The sequence below is a fragment of the Lupinus angustifolius genome, unplaced genomic scaffold (genome assembly GCF_001865875.1).
Source record: "Lupinus angustifolius cultivar Tanjil unplaced genomic scaffold, LupAngTanjil_v1.0 Scaffold_21_171, whole genome shotgun sequence".
Lineage (NCBI taxonomy): Eukaryota > Viridiplantae > Streptophyta > Magnoliopsida > Fabales > Fabaceae > Lupinus > Lupinus angustifolius.
The window spans coordinates 3,023-8,630 of NW_017719710.1; the positions used below are offsets into that span (position 1 = coordinate 3,023).

Genomic DNA, 5,608 nt, shown 5'->3' on the forward strand with positions numbered 1-5,608 from the left:
CAAGAGAACAAGAAGAGAGAATATGCACTAAGCTAAGTATTTGGTGTGTCTTACAATGGCATGAAACACTCATATTTATAGCCAAAGCTCTTGAATATTATGTGGCCAAATGAAAAAGAGCATTAATGTTGGTTTCACCATAGCCATTCCCTTTTACTTGGCTAGAAATTCTCTCTTTCTTCAAGATGATCTTTAGCCACTTCCTTGCTTGGCTCAAGAAAGTCTTTTCATCATCTTTTTCTTTTAGGCAATATTCAATAGTGACAACATAAGTTAGTTTACCTACCAATAACTTCTGTGCACATTCTCACCAAAATCAGAATATCAACACTACCTTTATTACACAAATACCCAAATTCTTGGTCAAACAAAACTATATATCAACCTTCAAGATCTTCTCATCCTTTATATCTTGTAATGAGATGGATTCAAATTTTTTTTTACTCCTCAATACTGCATTGTTTATATACATAAAAATTGTTTCTAAAACTTAAACAAATTTGTTTACATATCACATTCAGATTTGATTTTAGATAATAACAACCTAATCGATCTGAAAAATGTGTTTACATATCACCTTCAGTTTTGATTTTAGGATAATAATAACCTAATCAATCTAAACAAATATGGTCTGTTATTAACGCATTACCCCCTCAAGTAGAAGCATGGAGATTCAGAATGCACAACTTGCCCAAGAAGGATCTGTGGTTTTCCCAAAGCTTTGGTAAAGATATCTACGAGTTGAGCAGTAGTAGAGACATAGGTTGGAAGAAATTTGTGGGGGATGACTTCATTACGAACAAAATGACAATCAACTTCTATAAGCTTGGTGCGTTCATAAAATACCAGATTTTTATCAATATGTAAGGTTGTTTGACTATCATAATGAAGAATCATAGGATTGGTATATGAGCCATGCCAAGATTGGAAAGAATCTCTTTTAACCATTTGAGCTCGCATGTAGTAGTTGTGATGACCGATACTCAGCTTTAGTCGACGATCGATAAACAATTTATTGTTTCTTTGTTTACCAAGAGATATGGGATTGACCAAATTGGATTAGCCAACCAGTAATGGAGCAGCGTGTAAGATGACAACTAGCCTAGTCGAAGTCGCACCATCCATGAAGTTGGAGATTACAATTGGGAGAAAGCAATATGCCTTGACTAGGATTGCCCTTGAGAAACCGAACCACTCTGAGGGCAGCTTCCTAGTGCTCAATTCGTGGTTCCGACATGAACTATGATAGCATCTAAACACTGAATGAAAGCTTTGGACATGTGAAACATAGATAAATCAATCGCTCAATAAATCGACGACAGCGTTCAGGGTTGGCAAGAAGAGTTCATGTAGCAAGAGATAGACATTGATTTTGTTCTAATGGGGCGCCTGCAGTTTTAGCACCAAGGAGGCTAACTTCAGAAATAATATCGAGCATGTGGAAGCATTAGGATTGTGAGTAATCTCAATACCCAGAAAATACTTCAATGTGCCAAGATCTTTCATGTGGAAGCATTCGTTGAGGTAGGTTTTAAACCTTTTGATGGATGAGGAATCATTACCGGCAATGATAGATCTTCGACATAAATAAGAACAACAAGTTGAATCCATTTTTGATGCAAGGTGAACAAAGAATAATCAAGACATGATTGCTTAAATCTATAAGATTAAACTGCAGGAGACAATTTAGTAAACTAGCAACGCGAAACTTGCTTTAAGTTGTATAACAATTTTCGAAGTTTACACACCATGTTTTTGTTGGAAACGGAAAAACCAGGAGGCAGACGAATGAACACTTCATCATCAATTTTTTTTACATAATACATTCAGATTTGATTTTAGGATAATAACAACCTAATTGATTTAAACAAATTTGTTTACATATCACCTTCAAATTTGATTTTAGGATAATAACAAGTTAATCAATCTAAACAAATTTGATTACATTGATTTGGTTTGTTATTATCGCATTATCACTGATTCTATGATTCTTTAGATGGAGAAAACCATGAAATCCCAAACCCAATTCACAAACACTCCCAAGCAGCAGTGTTATTAATATCGAACCGATCATCAAACCGGTTAGGGTACTGATATAGTGATACAACGGTTCAACCAGTGGTCTACTAATTAAACCGCATATCGTCAAAATTAGATATACATATATATAATATTAATATTAATATTGAAAAATCAATAAAAAAACCAATACTTTTTTTATTTTCATTAAAAAATTAATTTTAAATAAAAACCGGCTGGTGTGACCGGTACCGTTCAATTGAAAACCGGCTGGAATGACCAGTTTTAGCTGTTTTGACTAGTACAATTGCATGACCTATATAATTATTATACTGTACTAGTATTGGGACCGGTTCACCGGTTTACTAGTTGAACCAACCGATATGAAATGATTTTAACAACACTACTCCCAAGGTAGCTATTCTCATCCTTCTGTCTCTATTTTATTTATCATTCTTCTATTTAGACCAATTATATTATCATTTCTTCCACCAATTTCACACACCACATGTAGCAGAGTTAGGATCCTCTCCATTAATGGAGAGATAAGTGCTTCAAAAAATAAAGGAAAATGCAATTTTCAATGACACATATATCCATTTGATTATAATGAAATTACACTTTTGACATTCAAAACAAGTGGAAAAACATATATTTGTCTCTCCATTAATGGAGAGGATCATTTTCCCATACACCAAAGCATGCACCTCCATCTTTATCCAATGCCCTAATCCATTATGCCACCACTAAAATCACTCCTCAACAAACCCTACGTGAGATTTCATTATCAGCAAGAGTGCTAGAAAAGAAATCACCATGCAACTTCTTGGTGGACATTCGATTTTCCTTGAGGAAGACAAGGCTGAATCAGATCCTCTCCAATATTAGAGAGGGGAGTTATGTGTTTTGCTTGTAATTTTAAGGATAAAAGTATTATCACAATGTAAATAAAAGGATACAAGTGTCATTATCCTTTGTTTTTTCTTGTTAGAGAGGATCTTAACTCCACGAGGCTTGGATTCATAAAATACAACAAAACTTTACTATTTTGGAATCTTACCATGTAGTGTATGATACCAAGCTCAACCAAGCTGATGAGCTAATGAAGGTTGCAATTGAAAATGAGGGATGCAAAAAGGTGACAAACCCAAGATTTTCCAAGTATCAATTATCAAATAAAGGGTTACCAAGTGAAGTGTATGATATAGAATGGGATGTGATAATGATTGATGGACCAAAAGTTACTTTGATGAGGCACCAGGGAGAATGAAGGAAACTTACACAACTGGGTTGATTGCTAGGAACAAACAAACATGGTGAAACTGATGTTTTTGTGCATGATGTGGATAGAAAGGTGGAAGATCAATTCTCAAAAGCCTTTCTCTGTGAAGGCTATTTGAGAGAACAAGGAGGAAGGATAACACACTTCACCATTTCAAGTCATAGGACTCCTTTGGGTAGACCCTTTTGACCATAATGAGTTTGACAAACAAAGTGTTTCCTTTGGATAATATGTTTTGTCTCGTCTTCCATAAGGAGAGAAAAGTGTCGTACAAAACAAATCAAAAAGTAAGATGAAATGATAAAATATTATTATATTTATATTTAAATAATATTTGTATCCTTAAAACTAAAAAAAAATATTTCTCTCTCCAATAATAGAGAAGATCTCGACTTGTTTGGTTTATAATAATGTTATTTGTACTCTAACTTTGCACATTATATGTAAGTATGGATTTTTTCTTATTTTAAGTACAAATAATATTATTATAAATAAAACAAAACAAGTCAATATCATCTCTAATATTTTTGTCATAATTTTTATTAATATTTCTTATTTTGTGTATAAATAATATTATTTATACTTAAATAATATTTTTGTCATGTTTTTTATTAATATTTTATTTTTGATTTTTAATCTTAAGTTTATAAAACTATTTAAAAAGTGTAAGTTTTATAAAGTAGTCATATTATATTATATACTAGTAAACTCTTATATAATGTTTTCCATAATTATATCACAAATATAATTAAACCAATCAAAATTAAAAATATAAATCAAAACTGGTTAAACCAAATTGTCAGAACTGATTGTTTCTAGAAAAAATTCATATTTTTCAAGATGACACATTTCTAACCTTGTACGTTATAATTATTGTAATTTGTAAAATAATCAATGATTTGACAATTTCAATAAATTAAATTATATATTGTATATAATAATACTTATACTTTAACTAGAATAATAACTGTTAGAACGGCAGAGTTATGCATGAATCTTGATAAAACAAGAATGAGAAAATAATTTATTGAATGATTATTGAATTGATTGAATGAATTGAATCTTGAATGGATAATATTCTCATTATTGAATTGAATGAAAAAGTAAGTCAATATAGCTTATTTATACAAGAGAAAAGGGTAAAAGAAAGCTTCTAAAATAAGCAACTAACACAAACCTAACTAGCTAATTCTCAACTTCCTAACCAACAATCATCTTCCAAAAATAAGCTCTAAAGTATCTTTATTATACCCCCTAAAGCTGGCGGGTGAACATTTTTAACTCTCAACTTGGAACTGATTTGAAACAATAACAACGTTTAACCACTCACGACAGAAGCTATATCATCAAATGCTTTACCATCCATGGCAGAAGTTATATCTTTGTTTAACCATCATGAACAAAATCTAATCATCCAATGTTTAACCATCCATGATAGAAGTTATATATGAGTTTAATCATCATGGACAGAAGCGACCCAACCATTGATGATGAAAGAGAGAGAAGAAAAAATAGATTGGAATATCGATCATAATATACAGCTTCAATGATGTGAAAACACACTATAATAATGTTAGGTGTGTGAGAGGGATAAGAAATAAAGTATGAAACATGAAGAACAGAATGACCAGAGGCATCCAGGTGAAGTTTACTAGAACTTTCAGTTGGAGATTTCAATCTTGTGAGGTATTGTATGTTTGGGGCAAGAAAGAGAAACCATGATAGAAGCTCTAGCAATAGTTCAAGCATCTCCAACTCTCCTTTCAATTTGCTGAAATTGGCCAACACCACTCTGAGTTTGTACACCCGTACTTGTGAGCTCTCCTCTAAAATGAATAGTCATTATTCGTGGAATATTGGCCTTTGGGAACATGTTCAACTAACTCTTGAATTTTTTTTTTGTCTATTGAAATCTCAAAAACTTTGATGCTCTCACTAGAATTTTGATCCTTTCACCTTCTTTGTTGTCTTCCACATGTGAACTCATAGAACATATGCAACTTATGTTGTTGTAGCAAAATAACACCTCAAATATATGATATTATTATCTTTCAAAAGAACTAGGATCACCATTATTTACCATCCAAAACAACTTCTCATATCATTAAAATTCATGAACAATCACCAACTAAATACAAACTCTTAATTAATTAAAGGCAAATATAAGAAACTCTCCTCGTATATGTATATTGAAAAGGAGAGGAGGAATGGCTATCAGAAAAGACCTTCATAGTTTGGAAATGTTGCATCAAACATGAGGCATCATGGGGTTTCACATATTCTTTGTCATTAGTTGTAAACGTGGCA

The 5,608-nt window shown here is 32.1% G+C and overlaps 1 pseudogene; it reads left to right on the forward strand.

The window, feature by feature from the left end:
- Positions 1-678: 678 nt before the first annotated feature.
- Positions 679-3,490, forward strand: LOC109338314 (annotated as a pseudogene).
- The last annotated feature ends 2,118 nt before the right edge of the window (positions 3,491-5,608 follow it).